The 21,353-nt window shown below is 42.8% G+C and overlaps 1 long non-coding RNA gene across 1 annotated transcript; it reads left to right on the plus strand.

Moving 5' to 3' along the window:
- The first annotated feature begins 4,400 nt into the window (after positions 1-4,400).
- Positions 4,401-16,518, plus strand: LOC127060423 (uncharacterized). The gene is made up of 3 exons (XR_007779474.1): positions 4,401-4,654; positions 15,598-15,712; positions 16,403-16,518. It is a non-coding gene; the product is annotated as an uncharacterized LOC127060423 (long non-coding RNA).
- The last annotated feature ends 4,835 nt before the right edge of the window (positions 16,519-21,353 follow it).

Consider the following 21,353-nt stretch of genomic DNA (forward strand, 5'->3'; position numbering starts at 1 on the left):
TTTCCAGGCTATAGCTAAGAGGCTACATTCTGGACTTACACACTAGGGCTAAGGAGCTTGGGAGTGGCAACCAGGAATGCAAAGGAACATTCTGTGCCACCTGAGGGTCCAATTTGGGCAAGACAGAAGCACCTGGTCCCCTACTTTTCATCCCAAATATTCCTGGGACAATAAACAGTGTTTTTCCCCTTTCTCCAATGAATTCCACACTGCTGTGACAATTCACCCTTAAAGGGAAGGAAGTGCCCAGCCATCATCCTCCTCCTACCCACATTGCTCTCCTCTCCGAGATGCCAGTGAAAACAGAGAAAAGTATTTTAATATAGCCAAGGTAACAACAATTTCATTTAACTCATTTTCCTAGAGGGACTGGAGCCAATTGTGAAGGGAAGCATCTAATCTCATGAGAATGAGAGTGTTTGGAATTGGAACATCTTTCAAAAAACACCCCCAATTTTTGGCAGGGAAGACTTCCCAAATCTAACACTACTTCACTCTTTAATCCATGCTCCAGCCTCATTTGGATGAGGATCCACATGTGAATGCTTCATCCAGCTTTGCCTAAGGCCAATTATTTTTGCACAAGTCTTGCTAAATCTCTGCCAAGCTGGTAGTGTGTTAAAAATCAAAATATTTGCAACTTCTTCTATAAAACAGCCAGGATGCTTTGGTGTTCTGTGACTGATGCTTCATTATTCAGAGGGTTATCTCTGCTTTCTTTATTTCTACAAGACAATTTACCTGAAAGCAGCAAAGATCCCCAACCAATAGATCAGATGAATGTCTCCAGTCTCCATAGAGACACCAGGAAAACACCAGGATCATGTGAGTTGTACACAAGAAACCTATTCATACTGGAATGGGTGGTGTTCCAGGACGTTAAGTAATTTTGACAATCTGCCACTATCTCAGCCTGCAAGAAGCCCAAAGGGAGTTATTGATGCCATCATGTTCTGATCTTTATTAATGGTTTCTAGACAGCCTTCATCATTCTGGGCTCTGCAAACCTGCAGATTGATCTTTGTACAGTCATCCAAGGGAAACCAGGACCCCCATTTCCAGGGAGCCCAGGGTCTGGGTGTCCTACAGGAACTGCTCAAGCTTCCCCTCCTGACAGGCTGCAGAGAGCCAAGAGCTGACAGCCAGAAGCCCAGTTATCCCAGTATGCTGGAACAGTCCAGGACTTGCTCTTCACTTACCAGGTGCTGTGCTGCTGCAGTTAACTGCTGTAGATAAACTTGTACTTAATTATTACAAGGACAAACAAGGAGACACAGGGGCTCTGGGACTCAATAAATAACAGAGCATATCAAAATTAACTGTAGCACTCCTGCATCCACAGGTAAAGCCAGGATTTTCATTGCCTAATGCTAAGGGAAGGACAGAGAGGAAGAGCCTAATCATGCCTATAAATAGATTAATTCCTTCTAAATAAGGAAAGAGCAAAATCTCAGCTACAGTGAGAAGTCGTTTACAGAGGTCCTGGCCAAATTTCCTCTCCTGACGAGCAGGCCTCTAGAGGACTGACTGTGTGTGTGGAAGCCAGCCAAGGCAGGGTTTGGAGCTTGAAACACAGAGGAGTCTCTCTCCTATTTAAAGTGCCTGGTTTGACTCCCTATGATGCTCTGTGTCATTCCTTGACCTTCCACAAAGTCATAGAATACTTACTTGTGTAAGAGCTCAGGAACCAATTTCATCATCAGAGTTGGAGAACTGTGCCATTCCCAGAAGGATTTGTTGCCTGGGTTGCTGCAGTTGGGTATTTCAACATCAGCTGGGAGGCAGCACCCAGCTCCAGGGGTTTGGGAATGCTGCAGAGGACACTCTGCATTGACAGTGGGGCTGCCTGCAGAGCACTCAGTTTCTTCAGTCCCAGCTCAGTCAGAACTGCTCAGAACGCACAAACCTTCAGAGCAACCCTGGACTAAAAGGTTTGACCCTGACAAATGACCTGGCTATACCAGTGCTACTCTAGAAGCAAATCTGTCACACTCTAGATTGCTTAACAGCACTGAGGCACCTGCAGGAATCTGCAATCCATCAGGTTTTGCCATTGCTCAGCTCCAGGCTCTGCCTTACTTCCCTTCCCTGCAATGCAGACAAGAGATTTTTGGGTAATCCTAGCTCCATGCAGAAACAGGCCCTGACCCCAGCCTCGGGATCAGGCAAACCAGCCAGTGAGGAACAGGGAGGAATCAGCTCTAATTCCGTTGCCATTCCCTGTAATTAGTATGTTCAAATACACGTAGCTGTTAAGACCCTGGTGCCAATAGTTAAGCCGCAGAGCTTTCAATGTGTTATCAGTGCAAGGGGGGAGTAGGACATCAAACAACTGGTATTTGTGCCCAGTGTGTCCAATCCCCTTATTTAAGGAGCACCCCCAAGTCCCTTAACACAGTTGTCCCATCTTTCTGCTCATAGTCTCAGCTTTATGCATGATCCTGAGCTGTTTTCCTTCTCACCATTACCTATTTCCTTGCCTGCTCTCCCCAGTCCTTTTCCAATGGCATTCTGAAAGACTTTAATCCTTACTGCCATGGATTTTACAGCTGCTAGGAGCCTCTGGGCTGTCTCAGCTGATAACTGAGCAGTGTCTTTCACTCAGGGCTTAACACAGACTGCACAGATCTTCATCATGTCTGCTTGCAAGGCAGAATTGCTCTCATTTGCCTTCCACCCATTTCAAAGATTTCCCAGGGTAGAAAATGTTCCACTTTCCTGCTGGAGGAAACAACAGCAGCAATTGCAGAGTATCCTTAATGCAGAAAAGAAAGGTCTCTAGACTCAGCCTGAAAGCTTGTCCCTGCTCCCTGTCTGCCACCAATCTTGCCATTAGCATTTCTTCATATTCCAGAGATGCTCCTACTAATATTTTACATTAAAATTCTTCATGGCTAAGCTCCATTTTATGCTCTCGTTTTGGGGCAACACCTTCCTTTCCCAATCAGGACTCCATGTTCTGCTGAGAAAGTCTTCCAGCTATGAGGAAGAGAAGAAATAAAGATAAATAAACAGAAGGAAAGTTCATCTTCCCCTTTTCATAAGATGTCCAAGTCCTCACACTTCCACCTGCAAGCAATAACAAGGGGTCATTGTGCTAAGTGCCTTCTGCACTGTAAGAAGGGGACAGGACAGTCTAAGAGAGCTGTAATAGTTATGGTTGCTGGTTATATTGTGTTAATAGCTCAATGTTAATGTCAGCACTTGAAAACAAAGTGTTTCAACTGTTAAAATAGGCAAGGCTAGTGTAAAACAAGTTAATATAGGTTATAATTGCACAATGTTGACCTAGAAGGATGCCATGAAGAAAAAAAAAGTCTGAGCTCTTATAGTAAGGGCATATTATTATAGATCATTCTTTATTATGCAGAGCTCTTTTTTTCTCAGTTCTAAATTTCCCATGAATGTATTTTTAGCACTGAAAAAAGAATGTTTCTGAAGTCTTTCTAGCTCACACAAAATTTTATTTTCATCAGCTATGGATCCCTGGTGTAGGCAGGAAATATCCTTATAAGCTACAGGGGCTGGGGAACACTTGGAGACTCCTTAGTCTTAATCCGTCTCTGTGTCCTATTCTGTGCTTTGTGTATTAAAGAAAATCATGGTTTACCACAGCTGTAGCTCTAAGTCTAGAAGAATATTAATATAGAAGCATTAAAGTAGGTATGTATACTAACACGTGGAACAAAAGTCAAGGCTTATGGAAAGTCTCCTATTAAGAGAACAGAAAGAAATTATGCAGCTGCAGCTAGAGAATAAATCAAAATACACAGTTTTTCTTAGTAAACCATGTTTCTTTTCAACTCATTACTACTCCTTCATAGCCTGGTAGTAATTAATAGTAATAAAGTAATTGCAGTGAGATGTTTCTGCAGACCTGAGTGTGAAAACCCCCATTCTCCCAGAATATTTGGATTGTGAACAGAATCCAGTTTTACAGATGACTCCTGTTCCATTGTCTGCAATGGGATTTTACTGATACAGGATAAAGATATGTCTTCTGATCCAGATAAGGCAAAGCTTGAGAACGATTACCAGCTAATTAGGTCTCCATGGTCCAACTGTTTTCTTGGTCAAATAAGTAACTGGTTAACAATAAAGACCTGCATCCTTGAGAAAAGTTGCTCTTTTCAACTTAGTGTGATTTTAAATTTATTTTTTAAGTATCTATACTAAAGGCAGGACAATGACGTCTTCATTCAGGCAAAGGATGGTGACTGGGGTTGTACTGGTAAGCCACAACTGATTGCTGGGAAGGCAAAGAGCAGGTTAAAGACTTTTCTGTCCCTAATTGTTCTCAGCAGAACTGGTATGGCCACATTTCTCCAAGATGTTCCTGTGTGTAGGAGAACAAACAACTCTGCCATGACCCACAGGGCTCTCTGGGTCTGAGACACCACTTCAGACAGAGAGCTTTTGTTCCCCTCTTGCCCAGTTGTCACTCTGCACGCAAGAGTAACAGGAGATGTGCTGCCTGACCCATGGGCTGGGATAAATGGGGCTGGTTCTGTTTGGTTCCACAGGGCTTGGCCAGCCAATATAGGGAGGTACAGCTCTCCTAAGAAAAGGTTCACATGGACAACTGCTGCTTTCTGACCCCTCTGCAGGGATTTCTGAGGGTGATGAGCATTCAAGCAGGAGCAGAGTGGAAAAGGTGAGTGTTCCTGGGCTGGTGGTGGTTGTGAATGTTACCCCTTGGTGTGTCATAAAAAAGCACTTTCAGCTCTAAAATGAGCATGCAAATAGAGAAGGATGACAATCACAGACTCACAGAATACTTTGGGTTGGAAGGGACCTTAAAGCTCACCATGTTCTAGCCCCTGCCATTGGCATGGAACCTTCCAGTGTTACCAAAAAAACAGAGTGAACAGGAGTCCTGGACTCCTTGTGCCCTTTTCACATCACACAGCAAACGTGGAGCACAGCTTGTAGGTCAGAGTGACAGCAATCCATAGCCCCTAACAGACTGCAGTAGGATCTCCAGAGCCTTGTTCCCCACTGGATATGGAGTCACTGTATTAATAGGGGAAGGTTAGCAGAGCTTCATTATTTTATCAATACAGTTATCAAGTCCCCATTTTGGGAGCATGCTCCCAAAGGGGAGTGGCTGCTGACAGCTTGTCTGAGGCACTGATGACCCAGTCATTAACTGCTGAGTTTGAGAAGCCTGTTTGTCCAACTCAGGGCTGTGTGTGCAGTAGAACAGACAGCAGCATAGGAACCCAGATGCTGGCTGGAGAGGCAAGAAAACAAATGTGCCTTTGGTGTGCTTCAGATGCCATGTTCAAACACCCAGACGGGGCTGCTGTCTTCTCAGAACCAAATGACCCTCCTTTTGCAAGTGTTAGGTCATAGACACGTGGGTTATTCATGTTAAAAGACAGGCTACACAACTCCTCCATAAAAGTCCACCAGACAGACACTTTAACCCCTGTAATCCCTTCCTGTGGTGTATGTGACGCCACATAGATTTATTAATTAAACCCTGTTATCTGGTGGCCACTGTCAATTAAGTGTTTCCTTGTAATGTGCATAACGAGGGCTCATTCATTAGCAAATGTTTCCATTACATTTAAGGCTGTGAGTCTCTCTGAGCACTGCTCTTCCCCAAAAAGAGGTACTGAATTGGCTGTAGTTTGAGATTCTGGGTGAAGGGAGGGGAGAGAAAAGTAAAAAACAGGAGGGACAGATAATGGGTCTGTTGCTAAACTGAACAATTAATAAATTTAATTGCTGTGCCCTGGAAAGGTGCAGTGCTGTCTGCAAAGATCTCTGTTTCAGGAGATGGATGCAATTCTTGCTGTGCCATTTGCCACTTGCACTGTGACAACAGGAAAGCTGCAGCACACCTTTTTTGTTGCTCTTCTCTGCTTTGACAGCTCTCTGGAGAACTCTGTATACAGATGAAAAGGAACAACCTCATATACAGGGTCTGCATCTTGATCAATGCCTCTAGAATGGGCTCTCACTGAATAATATGATCCAATAATTAATTGCAAAATGTGCTGACACTCTGCTTAAAGTATCAGCTCCCTGAGTTCTGTTACTAGAAATAATCACATCTTTGCCTGATAAACTCTGACTGCTGAGAAACTAAAGTGCCAAAACACTGAACAAGGAAAGCTTTCAGGCAGTATCTGTAATAATAAAATCTTCGTGATTTTAAATGAGTACTAAAAGTCCTTTCAGACTTGATATGATGTCTAGATCATTGGATTTTGGTGAAACGGATCTAACAGAATAATTAATCCACTCGGAATGTTAGACAGACTTCTTTCCAGCAGCTGCCTCGAGAGAAAGAGGGAAAGGACTAACTGAATCTAAGGCTTTTAAGTGCATTCCTGTCAGTTGTGCTGGAGCAGCTGCTGGGAGATGGAGCTTCAGTTCCACCTTCTGGCAAAATTTGCAGCTGCGAGTCTCTTTTAAAAACAGGATTTAAATTAAAAATATATGTTTTCAATTAATCCAAGACTGGGTTTGGGCTCATTCTGAATGAAGCTCAAAGGTAAATATGTCAGGTAAATCACAAAGTCTGCATGTCAAGGAAAAAGTAATTAAAGCATATAGGGAGGTAATGACAAATAGTTAAAGAAATTATACTCAGCCAGTAATTTGTTGGCTGATTTAGCCCTCAGAACTACATTTTTATTGCTGCATTGTTGTAAGGTCTTTGTACAGTGATCTCAAGGCTTTAAATTTATTACACTGGCAAAAGGAAGGAAAACCTCTTGTAAAGATTCATTAGCTGCCAGAGAGCCTGGAAAAAGATGGGAGTGGAAATTTGGCTGTCAGGCTTAGAAGGTCCAGTGTGGTGTCCCTGTGCTATTGGAGTGCTGCAGCATGGTGTTGGATGCCAGCACTGGGGTGTGGGGTCAGCAGCAAATCCTGAGAATGCCACAGCAAAGATTCGAGTCAGATTTCCCCCTTCTCCCAGGTCCTTAGCAGCCAGACAGAGGGAGCTGTTACTGTGGAGCACATGGAAAAGGCAAGCTTATCAAATCAAAATTGCTGGGAAAAAGACACAATGCCATCTGGCTCCTCCGAAGAGAGCTTGAGACCATGCTGGCACTACCTCAGGCAGGCTGTGCACTCATCCTTCCCCACACATTCCTGGGACATTTCTAATCATAACTGTGAATGGCATCCCACAGGGCTTTTCTGGGATCAGGTTGCCCTCTACAAGTGTCCAATCCTGTGTCTGGAGGCAGCAGAGTTCCCACTAACATCCATTGAAACATAGCCTGCCTCACTGCCATCAGAACTGCTATTTCATGGAGGGCCCATTTACGAAGTTTTTTATAGAACATAATTTAGACTTTCAGAGTATCATCGTATCTATTCAAAGCTGCAATTTTTTAGGAATTCAGCAAAAGACAGGAAAGGATAAAATTACATATTCCTTGTCCTGTCTTTTGGATTGTTCTAGTGCAACAAGTATTATAATCAATTATGGAGAGCAAAAAATAGCATTACTTTTATGAAGCCCACTTTACTTTTCTGTCTTATTAGTGTTCAGCCTGGATTGAAGTGATAACGAGTAATTCAGCACATGGCCCTGTCTGCTCAGTTTATTATCGTGCATTCCTATCTGACTGTCTAATCTAAGATGTTTTTAAAGGACCCATCACCAAAATATTTAAGTGCTGCCACAGGATCTGATTACTAATCTTCAGGAAGAAACACTGGCTTTGCTGCAGGTTTGAAATAAATCCCCCTTAAATCTTTCTGAAGGTTGAAAAGCAAACATGTATAAAACATAAAACTACCTTTCTTTGTACATGTCTGGGAACACTGGATGCAGAATGCAACATAAAGCTACTGTTCTGTCAGAAACTAGGGTGTGTTTCACACTTCATGAGACCATGAGTCATTAATACTGAGCTGTACCATGGCCAAGGAATGGTCTACATTAGCCTGTGTTCTTCATCACTTTCTTTATTGGTTGGCTTTTCTTTGAGCTTGTTTCCACAGCCTTTGAGTACCCTGTAAGTAGTTGTGGATTCATTCTCCAGCACTCAGAGATCAGGCAACATTATCTTTCTTTTTTTTTTTTTTTTTTTTTTTTTTAATGTATTGGGAATTGGAGGCAAAGATGAAGGATGAGATTTGTCCAGGGAAATAAAAGTGATTTTCACGGCAACATTCCAAGTGTAACCAGATGTCTTGTGTCATAGTCCTTCCCTGCAGGAGCTCTGCTCATCTAAATAGAGCATTTCCCCTTGTCTCCTGACAAGCCAAGGACAGGCTCACCAGCTGAACCAAATAAAATCACAGCCAAAGTCTGCATCCTTCTGCTCAAAGGAGTTATGAAAACACTTAGGGAGCAATAGGCTCACAGTAACAGTGTTGGATAGAAAATACCATAAAAATTGTGGAATAGAAGACTAGGGAATGAGCCTGGGATGAGTATTTTATACTTGTTATAGAAACCATCTTGCCTAAATTTAAGTAATTCCTTCCTTCTGTTCCTAAGTCACTACCAGCCTTATCCTCAGTTTCTGCCCATCAGGAATATCAGGACTATCCTGCATATCCACGTTTCTGGATAGTTCTTCATCACAGACAGGAGCAGCCTCATGAGTCACATTTTTGTGTCCCAGAAAGCAGGGAAGACACTAATGGTCTTCCCTACAATTTAGTCCACACAGGACTCAGCTCTGTTTGATTTCCATCAATCAAAGTATGATATTCCTAAAAGCACTGGAAAACATTGGGTGAACACAAGCTCATTTAGGGTTTGGGAGGACAGGTCAGTTTATAGCCATACATTTGAGCTGAAAAGGAAACCATTAGAGCCAATTCCATTGTAACTGACCCGGCACTGTAGTGTTACTGGTATAACTGTGTTTCTAAATGTCCACAGACAGGGCTACCCAGGCTCATGGAACAGCCATCAGCCACTTCCCTCCATGGACAGAAGCATAGACCACATGTTCTGAACTTTCTCAGCCCAGCCTTCTCATTTATTTTTTCCAGTCACCCTCCTACCAAGCAATGGGAGCACATTCATGGAGTTGAGGTACATACCATAAAGTTATCCACTGGCTCAATGCACATGTCCTTGGACTGCTCTGGTTGGTGATTCTGTGGTGAAACATCATCTTTAGAAAACCATCCACAAAGCCTTCATGTGATGGCACCTGTAATACAGAATTCACAAGTCTGTTGAGGTATGCCACTGCAACATCAAAGTTTTACATCTAATTTGAATGCATTTAGCTCTAGCATCTAAGTGCTGATTTAATAAGATTGTTTGGCATTTTATTTCTAAATCTTCTACTTATTATTTTGCTTTGTAGTGCATTTAGTTGGGTTGTTTTTTTTTTTTAAGTGCTTTTACTAGGCTGGCACCCAGTTGGGATGAACATCCTTTGTGCAGATGTTGAATCCCTGTGCAATAAAAATGGTCCCTTTCACCAAGATCTAATGTTATTCCTTTTCTCTGGGGCATCCTCACAGATGATGAAGACCCTTTCCTCTCCTGCCACATCCTGGGCAGAAGTCAGACAGAATGCTGTTACCCTGCACATGCCTTTGGAAAGTTGCCCGCCTGCTTTATGTTAGGTGGTTTGCATGGTGCAGTGAAGGGGCTGGAATGAACACCAATAACACTCCTCTTACTCCATATATTCTCCATAATTATAAGGAAACCACTTTTAAACCACTAAAATATAAACCAGTCTCAGCCTAGAAGTGTTCATGCTGGGAAGGACAAAAGAAGGATTTTTATGACACCAGGGCTGGTGCATAAACTATCATTAAGAAAAAAAAAAAAAAAACCAACTATGCAAAGCTTAAGAAATTACTTAATCCCAGCACTAAGAGGGAGATGGGGAGATGGTGTTGTCCTAAAGGTGAGGAAACAGAGAAGTGCTTGCAGCCAGTAGCAGAGTGGCCTTCAGCTCCTGAGTTTGGGGTTCCCAGTGCTGAGCTCTGATTTCTGAGTCCTTCCCCACTGGGAGCTTGTTCACAAAGGCAAGCCCACGATCTCCCTTTAAAGCCACTCTCCTGCTCCGTGAGCCTCACCCACTGTCCCACCTCTGCTCTCCTGCCACGCCAGCGTCCGACCTCAGCTCTGGAGTTACCAGAGTTACCAGCAGGAGTGGAAGAGAGCTGGGATGGGGCTGGATGCCGTGCGTCAAAAAGACAGGGAACAGCAGGGGGAGATATCAGGCCAGGAAAACCAAGGATATCCGGCTAACCAGGAGAAGCTCCTGCCTTGTGCTGGGAGACAAGAGAATCACTAAGGCCGCTTTGGTTTGCATGTCTCTACTATGGGACACAGTGGGCCCAAGGAAAAGGGTTTACAGGTGACAGGCAGAGACAACCCTTTGTTCCCTGCTCAACTGCACAGCTGTGCACATCTGTGAGCTCCTGGAAAGACAGAGGCACTGGAGGGACAGGGAAATGTTTTGCCCTGTGAGTGTAATTCTAAGTACTGCTGACCTCTCATGTCTAAGGGAGAAAGGCAGAGATGCCACGTGCATCTCGGGAAGAGGATGTGCTCTCACCCTCCCAAGACATGGGTGCTCTCAACAGCCAGAGGTTCCAAAGAACGCATCTGGAATCACTTTCAGCAGCATCTGGAAGCTGTCATGAGCTGCAATGAGACACAGTTGTTTAATTATTCCACATCCTTTGCCACTGTTAAGTTGTCAGTGGCTATTCAACCTCCTTGGCATAGATCCCAGCACACCAGTCCTGGGGGCTCCTTGTTGCATGGAACACTTGTGATGGCACAGGAGCATCAGCTGTACCTTCAGTCCTGCCCTGATTGTGTACAGCACAAGGAAACAACCATGGCAAGTTCACTGTTACAGCAAGAGGGATGAAATGAAAAGGAAAAACTCTTACATACTGAAAGAGCCCAGAAGAACACTCTAAGAGAATCATAGAATATGAGCTAGAAAGTACCCACAAGGATAATCCTACCCAACTCTTAGCCCTGCACAGGACATCCCTAAGAATCAGAGAATTAATCTGAGAGGACAGAAAGGTTCAGTCATAATTTATCTCACCATCAGACACAAATGAAGATTTCATTCTCAGCATCCATCCCTTCTTTCATGAGAAATCCATCAAGAAATCAATTTGCAGCAGCTGTATGGCTAACATTGTCTTGTGAGAAATGCTGGAAGAGGAAAGGAGTATGAAGGTACTCAGGACAGACTTCTATTTCATCATTATATTCTCAGTATCTCGTGCTCTCTTACCAATAAAGAACAGATGGATTTTTCATGGGAGATGCTCCTTTTTGTTTCCCTGTCTCTACCAACAACTTTGTCGCTGGCAGTGAAGGAGTTAAGCAGACTGTACTGTGCATTTTACTCATAGCACAAAGGGAGAGGGTTAAGAAGTCTTGCTGATTATCCCAGTGCTGAACTTTAAAAGCTTTTAAAGCTGAACTTCCTCTCTAATCGTTTGCACCTTCCCTTTTCGCCTCCAGCTATGCCTCTGAGGTTACTGTTTTGACCCAGGGTGGATGGGATTAGAGCTGGAGGGAGGCTGATGCCTACCCTCAGTTCACTGTTTCAGAGTGTGATGGTGCTCCCTGTGCTAACAGGAAGCAGAGAAACGTGAGAAAAAATAGAATAAAAATAATAGAAACCAAACAAGAATGTTGAGAAGTTCTGGGGCAAAGAGGAAACATGAAAATATGTGGGATACAAAAGGATAGAGTGCACTCACACAGCAGTGGATCTGGGGGCATGAACCAGACGTATGGAAAATGCAAAGGAATGACAGAGAAATCACTAAACCAGAACCAAATTCCAAAGGATACATCTAAGAGTTCAGCTCATGCTGCAATAAACAGCCAGATGGCTGCGTATCCCAGAGAGACACTGCTGGGAAAGGAAATGGAGAGGGAAGGAGGGGGCGAGCAGGGTCAACTACACATGACTCTTCCATTCCCAGTGAAAGAGGAAAAGGAAATGTAGATTAAGAGGTGTCTTCAAGGCCCCAGCACTGGCTGAGCCAGCACAGGAGGCAGAAGAAGCCAAAGAATGTCTTTGAACGTCTTGTGCTCACATATTTTTCTTGCCCTCTTCCTTCTCATTCTCCCCCACCAATCCAGCTCCCTCTTCCCTACACACCAGCCACTCCTCCATTCCTGACAGTCCCCCTCTGCAAATTTTCAGAGGTCCAGAGCAAGGGCCAGTTTCTGGCACCCTAAGGTGTGTGTCAGGTCTCATGCCCTGCTTTCATTTGGAGCTCTTGACTAGAATCTGTTTCAGGTCACCCAGGGAAAGCAGTGAGACAAGGCTTTATTCTTACAAAAAGTGCTCTCTGCCATCCCCAAAGATCCACAGGATCTCCCAGACTCATTTTTGCCATAAAAACAGGAAAAAACAGCTCCTCTATTAATACAGCAATGCAGGCTGGAGTTCCCACACCAGGACAGTTACAGAAAATAATGTGAATTTCAGATTGTATCAATTAGCTCAAAAGCAGGACATCTTGTAGTTGTCTGTGTGACCACTGTGTGATCTTGCATTAGTCATCCACTCAGCTTGTGTCTCAGTTTCCTCAGTTCTGAAACAGAGAAGAATACTGACCTTGCTTTGTACAGGACCTCAAGATTTTGTATTGAAAACAGGAAAACAGTTTAAAGAAGCATTATTGGAAGAATCAGGTGCTATTAGTGTCTTCTCTAAACGAAATTTTAAAAGCTTTGGTGCTTCAAACAGTTGTGAAGGTAAGAAACATCAGTGAATTTCAAAGAAGGGGTTTGTTGTTTGGGTTTTTACTGGGCTCCTTTTCTGGCCTGGGCTGCAGTGTTCCACTGTGAATATGCATTATTCTTTCCTATTCACCTAGGATGCATCAAAGACAATCTCCCACTGAAGGCAGAGAGATAAGAGAGTGTTTTTGACACTCTCTTATGTTTAGTGGTTCATACATAGCCCCGGCCCAGTGGGTGAAGGGCAGCAGCAGGAAAGGCAAAACCTGGTGCCTCAGACAACTGGCAAAACAAAAGCAAATAAAATAGAAAAACCCCACAATATTGTTCTGTTCCCCTTTGATAAAGCTCCTTTTCATTGAATATAACTGTATTACCTGTACTCAATTGTACCTGTACAATTGAGTCTTCAATTAAAATTAAATTACCCTGGGAAATGAGGGAACTCAGTTACACAGAAAGAGCCTTTCTAAAAGGGAGGAAAAGTTTGGACATTAAATCAACAATAACCAGGTTCTTTCACTTCTCTCTGCAGCTGGAAGTGCCAAAACCCAATTCATGTGGAATAAATCCAGAAAGCTGAGTGTCCCACATACAAATACAGATTCCAAGCACTCCTGGGAATCTGTTCAGTATGTGTAGCCTTAGATCTCCTCTCTGCTCCACCACTGAGCTGCCAGACTGCCCTAAGCCCAGGCCAAGGGGACTGGAGCAGCTCATGGAATGGAAAACAGTAGAAGCAGTATGTTATTATCACTGGGAATGCCAGTGGGACTCCTGGAGAAAACAGTACCAGAAACCATTCCTCAAGACCTATTCCCATTCCAGCTGTAAAGGGCTGACAGTTTGTTCTGCCCAGGAATACTAAAATGTGAGAGATGTGACCTGTGAGCAAAGGCTCTCAAGTAGAGTGAGATACAAAAACCAGGTTGCAGGTTGCACTCCATCCACCACCCTGGAAGGTTAATACATCAGGCTGATTTATCCAAGCTTAAAAAAGGTAATATATTCTGAAAAGGGAAAACTAGACTGGTTTTGCTTTTTTTCCTCTTTCTTCTGTATGCCAACCACTTCAGGTTGAATAAGGAATTATTTCTTCTAAGCTTTTAATTTTAGCATCACTGTTTGTAAATTATTTTTCCTTTTACATGTTTGGCTTTAGAAGGAGATTAAAGTCTACCATGAGGAATGTGTTGGTAATACTTCTGTTCCTGGGTGGCTGACTGACAGGGTGCAGTACTTTGAGAAGTCAGCATTTTTAGGGCTGTGTGCTTTCATCTGTTTTAGAACCTCCTGACTAAGCAGGGGAATAAAGAGATTGGGGTGGAGGGGCTGACTCAAGCAGGAGGGAGACAACAGACTTCCACAACATCTTGCTAAAGGATCCCTTTTGCTCGAAATCTGCTAATAATGCTGCAGATGCTTTTCCCATCCCTTCCACCCCATGAGCAAGAGCTGAATGTTAAAAGAATGGTTTCATGAATAAAATAGTAAACCAGATCCTGCAAATTTTATAGATCATCTTTAATAAGTCACTGTGGTAACTCATCCGTAGAAAACCGATTTGCTTTCTGCCTTTTCTTTTGAGACTGTGTTTCTCTGGTGACTCGTGTGACCCACCCAGCATCTCCTCACAGGGATTTCTGTGTCTCTGAACATCCCCACAGTGTGAAAATCAATGGCTGAATCCTGGGACACAAGCCTTGCCCACCATTCTCATTTCCCCTCAGATCACTCCTGGCACCTCGAGGAGCAGGAGGCCTTTTTCCCTGAGTGGCTCAGATTCCAGAGCCCTGGAGCAACAGAAATTGAAATGCACTGTCCAGAAAGATTTAATAAAATAGTCTTTCAGCCACAAAGATGGGCACCAAGCCATTCCCCTTTGTCTCTGCTTAGAAGCATTCCTTAGCTGACAGGCAATCAGAGTCCAAAAGAGGCAGAACACAGGGAAAAGAACAATTCTCCAGAGTCAAAACAATTGCAGCATAGAAAGCATTTGCATTTTTGGGCTGTTGCAGTAAGTGGGACAAATGCACATCTCTACCTGCTACAGTATTTGCAATATCTCATACTAGAGAACAGCCCAAGATAAGCAGGAATTCAATGGAATTTGCCTTAATTGCCCTTCCTCCCCACTCTTGCTTTTGAAGTTAGAAATTCCTACCTGCATGATCAGAATAGATAAAGAGTCAAGTGTAACTTTGGTGGATTTTTCCTTGATTCACTTAATGATGTGTGGGGTATTTTAATTATCATAATTAGCATTGCAGGAGTATCTCAAATCCTATTCATAGCCCAGCAGAACCAGCTGCTGTACAGAAAAACAGCAAAAGGCTTCACCCCAGGAAGTTTCTCTCATCAGACTTGCTGAATCCTCCTTGTGTCCCATACACATATACATAGCTAGTTCCTACAAGTGGAAAGGGATTTACACTCACAGACATCTCCACTCTCTGGAAGTAAAGCCATTTCATAAAAATAAAGAATAAAATAATAAATAAAACCAAAATAATAAAGCCAGTTCATACAAAATTAAGCTCCCCAAAGCCATCAAGCTGGAAAACAGACCCAGATATTTGCTCATTGAGAATGGGAAGAGGTCTAGGTCCATTAAAACTGGTGAAAACTTCCTAGAGGATAATGTCAGTTCATTGGGAGGAACCTTTTAGACAGTCTTGCACACTTCTTAAAAATTGTCTCGCTTAGATGACACAATTCAGTCCTAAATTGGACACTGCACAGCACAGTGATGAAAAAACAAAAGAAAAACAGCCAAAAAAAAAAAAAAACAAAACAAAAAAAAAAAAAAAACAACAAAAAAAAAACCAAATAAATCCCCCAAAGCTGTGCTTTCATCTAGGGCTCTCAGGTGTATGGGAATTTTTTGTTGTTGTTGCTGTTGTTTTTACTTCCAGGAGATTTTATCCAAGCAGAACTGAAGACCACACACACTTTTATGGCTTTTTGGGTATTCTGCAGCAGCTGTGATCAGGAAGTTCTGCATCCAGGACTCTTGAACATATTCATTGGGTATGTGAAACTCATTCCTACAGCACCAGTAGAGCAAGACTAAGGCTTGCAGGAACTTAGGAGGCATTAAGCATGCAGCTCACAACCCATCCATGCAGAGTGACTCATGGTGCTCAGAATGTGCTGCACAGAATACCTGAGCAGAAAAGTGGCAGCTCTGCATCTTGCTGGCAAGACAAATACTGTTCCTGTGACAGGGACTTGGGAAAAGACTGAAAATCACAAACCAAACACCTAAGGTGAACAGGAGTTGGAGACACTCTATTGTAGGGCTCCAGCTCTATTTAGAGGTTGGTTTAGACAGTTCAAGAGTTTAGAAACATGCTGCAGGGGTCCATTCCACCCTCTGGCAACTCCTTTGGTTCTCTCCTACCTAGATACATGTTTGAGCAGCCCCTCCAGTGCAATTCAGCAGGAGGTGTGGGCACTAACCCTCCATATTTCACACCCTTGCCAGCCCCACTGCCCAGATTCCCCAGCTCAGGGGATGTTTTAAGGCACCTGTACTCACACCTTCCCCAATTCTCCCCTGTGTGATGGATCAGCACCCTGAAGAACTGCTACTTATCCGTGTCCATGAAAATTTCCTAGAGACAGACTTTAATTTTAATGATGTCAGTCGTTTTTGCTTGGCACAGGATTCACAGAACTCATTTTGTGATTTTCTCCTTTCTCTCTGAGGCACTGCAGAACCTTCACACAAACACCCCCGGTCAGTGGGCTCATCTCTGGGATGGAGACAAGTACTGAACTTTCAGGCATGGAAACAAGTCTTAAGGCACTTTGTGCTCCTTCATGGGAAGCAACATGAGGACAAATGTCTGTCTCTTCCTCCTCTCTCATCAGTAAATAAGTTTATTCCTCAATATAAGAAAGAATATGTGTAGCGAGAAGGAGCAAAGGGAAGAGAGCTCTCTCTGAAATGAGTAAAAGAATTCCAGTAATTGAACAGCTCATATTTTGACGCACTGAGTTATTAAATTTTGAGAACCAATGAAAAATCTCTCTAGTCATAGCACTACAGCCTAAGTGCCAGGATAAATACAAGAGCTTAGGAAGCCTCATTTTCCACACAGATACACTGTCCATGGGCTCAGGCAAGCCTACAGCTGCTGCTGGTGGAGAAAATTTTTAGGAAAAAGCATCAAAAGGAGAAGGTAGCTCTGAAGGCAGTAGATGCGCTTCAATTACTGTGGCTAAATCATTAAATTAGAGCCTGTACCTCAATATTCCTGTAAATTCTTCCATTACTTACTGATTTTACTGAAATCTTAGGAACATCTCCCACACCATCCCCTCCTCCAGATTCTGCAACCTGCTGCATTTCCACCTCTTTTCTGTTCCAATGGGAACTGATGGGAACCACTCCCACAAGCCGAATTTGGCACAGTGCATCACTACCTAAGTATGTACTTGGCTTTTCACTTGCAACCTGAAATGCGCCATGCATCTGACTAGACTCAAATTTAATATTTCATAATGAAACTAAATTATTTTTACCCTCCAAATAGCAGGGAGCATTGCTGTTAATAACTAATAATGATGCCTTGCGCATACATAGCATCTATCATTCAAAAGTCTCAAAGCACTTAATAAGCAACAATTAATTAACCCTGTAACATAGCACTGCTGTAATTAAATCATCTGTATAAGGAATAATTGCACCACTGGTGATTCCGGTTCCAGTAATTTCATCAAAATGCAGCAGATATGTCACAGCTGTTGCAGTGCAATGCAACAAATGGTGGCAGCCCAAGACAGAGCCTAGAAAGTTCTGTACGAGGCCCTGGAGAAGGATTAAGGATAGGAAAATGTATATAGATAACTCATAATATTACAGGGCAACATGGTTTCATACTACTCTTTTCTAAATCCATTAATCACCAGTATAATTCTGTTCATCATGTCCACATTAGGTTAAAAGTACCCTGTAGAATCTCCACAGGTGCCCTAATCTCCAATTCCCACAGAAACAGTCAAGTCAAGACTTCCAGCCTCTGAAACAGTTTATGGATCAGTTGGATAAGGTTGCCTGAAAAAGGCAGATGAGTTTGTGTGTCCAGCTGATGCTTAAAACACCTTTGAGACTTACAGGCTAAAAAGGAAGACCAGTAAATGCTAATATCTCAGATTTCAAGGTATTACATTTGCATTCAGGGAACAACAGCCATTGTCTCACAGCCTCTTAATGTCTAAATGTTTATGGCATACTTTCAACAGGCCAGTTTGGGATTCACTATCAGTTTGGATGAAGCTATCTCCCATCTCTTCTTTTTCTAGTGCTGCACTAGCTTCTTTCCTACCCTTTTGTATCTCCTTTTCAGAAATAGCTGTCCTATCTTCATACACAATTATATTTTAGTCCAAGACAAAGGCAAATGGAATGTGTTCCTTTAGAGGGCTTTCCTCTACACACAATGCTTTAAGGCATCTGCCTAAATTTATGTAATCTGATAGATTAAAGATGAAACAATACTACTAATAATGGCGAGACTTGTCCTTTTTTGCAGCAGCAGCTCTCAAAGCAATGCAGTGTTCTTCATCATTAATTAAGCCTTACACCATTGCCAGTGTTTCTGTAAATGGGAAATCTCAAGCACACAGAGTTTGAAAGGAGTTTTCCCAGGAGTTAGTTTCACAGGAGTTAGTAACACATTTAGGAACAGAGTCCAAATATCCAGACAACTGTGGCAAGGCCTAATTTCTCTTTATTCCTCTCGATTGTATAATTGAAGTGTGTTTCTAGTGTGCTGATTTATAAGAAGCAGCTGTACTTCATGCCCTGCTGCTCTCCTTTTCCTTCCAAGCCCACAGACCATCAGACTGGATCAATGGAGTTGGACCATCACTGGACCCAACACTGCACTCCAAAGCAGTGCTTAAAATGCTAAACCTTGCAATGTCATACCCAAAGTTTCACAGGGTGCTGGACCACAGACTGCTGAGATTGAGTTACATTCTATTGTCAGGGAAAAATCACACAACAATAAGGGACTAAAATCTTACCAGGTGTAATTTACCAGCATTTTATTGAAGGCAGAAACTCCAGACCAACTTAAACCAGTCAAAGCTGTGGTAGCAAGACTTGAAGGAAGCCTTCAGAATGCATAAAACCAATAAGATCTGGAGTTTCATCACAATGAAATTAGAAATATCTTGCTTCAACATTTATGCCAAACTTTGGAAGAGACCCAAAACAGGACTGGGGTGAGGTTTTTCTCACACACTCACTTTATTGCCTAAACAAAGGAGAGTCAGGTTATTTCTATCAAAGGTCAGTCTTCTGCTATACAAAGAGCAGAGATCTGGCAGTGCTTGGACCTGAAAGGCAACACTGTCAGAGTGACTATGTGGCAGCCAGTCAGCAATAAAAGTGTTAACCAAAGTCTGGGCTTGTATTGCCCCAAATTGCTGCAAAAGCCCCAGGAAAGGATTTACTTCTCAGCTCAGAAGGCTAAGGATGCCCCAGCTGCAACTTCAGCTGTAGAGGCAACCACCCCTTGGAACTTTCAGCTTGTTTCATTCCCCAGTTCCTCCTGAATAGGAAACTAACAAGTGGCACAAAAAGTGCTGTTAATTAAGAACTTCTAAGATGCCAGACTTTCTCCATGCTCAGGCTTAAGTCAGCAGTTCTGCAGAATTTGGTTCAGGCTGCACACCACCCCACAGCCCCTGGCAACAGCAGTCAGATATTTGGGAAGATATTTGTTCAGCCAGTATTTAACCCACTGTTAAGAGAAGTCCACATCTTGTTTACATTTCTCAGACTGCTTGCTCCTGCTAAGAAACATTTGACATGACAGAGCTCTGAGGTTGTGGTTTTTGTGTAGAGGACCCAAGCCAGAGTTAAAAACATGCAAGGAGCACTCCAGCTTGGTGAAATCAAAGAAAATGTAGTTATTCTACATCAACAAAAGTAGTGCTGTGCAGAAACAGGCCCCAGATTCCCAGGTTCCAACAGAATTCCTACCACAAAGAGCCTGTCTTACAAAAGGCTGTGAGTCTGCAAATTAAGAGGCACTGCCCATGTTTGGTAGACAAAAAAACCCATCATACTGGAGGAGTGCTCTGTTTTACAGAGCTAAGGCTTTCAGTGTTCATTTCTGCCTTGATATAAATGAGGCAAGCAAATCCCATCCAAATCAAAATCCATTTCCTTGCTGTTATGGTACATGGGACAGATAAGCTCATCAAAACTAGGGAAAAAAAGGGAGAAAAGGAGACCAAGTCACAGCATGTTGGTCTCATCTCCCAGGCTCCTAGCTGCCGAAAAACTAACCAACAGAATCTACTTGTTATTGTCAAGTTTCTAATATCCTCAGATGAAATAACTTCACCCTTACAAATTGCCTCTTATAATGAAACCTTCGAGCTGAGAATCGCCTTATTTCATGTAAAGCACCTGATGCTGCAGCAGTGACTCTCATTTTGCTCCAAGTCTGTGCACAGTATAGAGAACTTACTTTGCAAGGAATGGTCTTGTTTAAATGGCCTGATAAATTGGATTCCTTTGATGCTGTTTGCTCTTGCCTTCCCTAATCTCTCCTAATCATAATGATTTTTTTTGTCTGCAATGTATCTGACCTACTTCCACATCCCCCCCATCCTGCTGTTCCTTTCTATCTATATTCTCTGTGAAGCATCTATGTTTTTCTGCCTTTTCTAAAAAAAAAAAAAAAAAAAAAAATTAGGATCCTTGGGCAAATGAGGAGAGGTTTTGATTCTCACCAGCCAATGAATGCTGGAAACAACATACTCGGATTTTTCCCCTTTAGCCAGTCCAGGCATCAACCTTTATCAGTCCCAATATACTGTGAGTCTACATGGAATTTGTTGAACTGTTTGAACAGACTCTGAGACCTACAAAATGCAAGCAGATGCAATTCTTAATCACTCCAGCAAAAGATGAATTTGGCAATTAAATAAGCAACTTTGACACAGCGACAGAAGGAAAATAACTGGCTTTAAACAGTGGCAGGTGCATCACTTCAGATAAATTATACACCATCCATCCCAAATGCCTGAAGCAGAAGGATAGCCCAGGGATTAGGGTTTTAATAGAGAATTTAGAATTAGGGATTACAGTCCCTGCTCCACTCCAGCCTATCTCTGCAGCTTTGGCCATTTACAAAACAGGGTTAACAATTTTTCTCCTCTCTCAGAAATATTAAGTGACCAGAGATGCCAAATATTTTCAGGCTGTTAAGGCCAAATACAACTTATGGTAAATAATTATTGGATGGGATCTGCTGTAGTTTTGCACAGACGTAAAGAGGCCCTGACCTGAGCAGGGAAGCACTTCAACTCATGTGAAAATTCTGGCATAATCCAAGAGAGAAGAGCAAAGCCTGTTCACAGCCCCACCTCAGCAATCAGATTAGTTTCTACTGGATACCAGAATGGTTTGAGTTGGAAAGGACCTTAAAGCTCACTCAGTTCCACCCCCTGCCATGGGCAGGGATACCTTCCACTAGACTAGGTTGTTCCAAGCCCCACACAACCTGGCCTTGAGAGTTACTTCTCTTTGAGTGTGTGTGTCTTTTTGTTTGTGGTTGGTTCTGGGTATTTTGGGAGTTTTTTTAGGTTTGGTTTTTTTTTTTTTTTTTGTCTGGGACTCAGATAGTGGTGCAACATCCGCCAT

This window comes from Serinus canaria, chromosome 24 (assembly GCF_022539315.1).
Source record: "Serinus canaria isolate serCan28SL12 chromosome 24, serCan2020, whole genome shotgun sequence".
NCBI classification, from domain to species: domain Eukaryota; kingdom Metazoa; phylum Chordata; class Aves; order Passeriformes; family Fringillidae; genus Serinus; species Serinus canaria.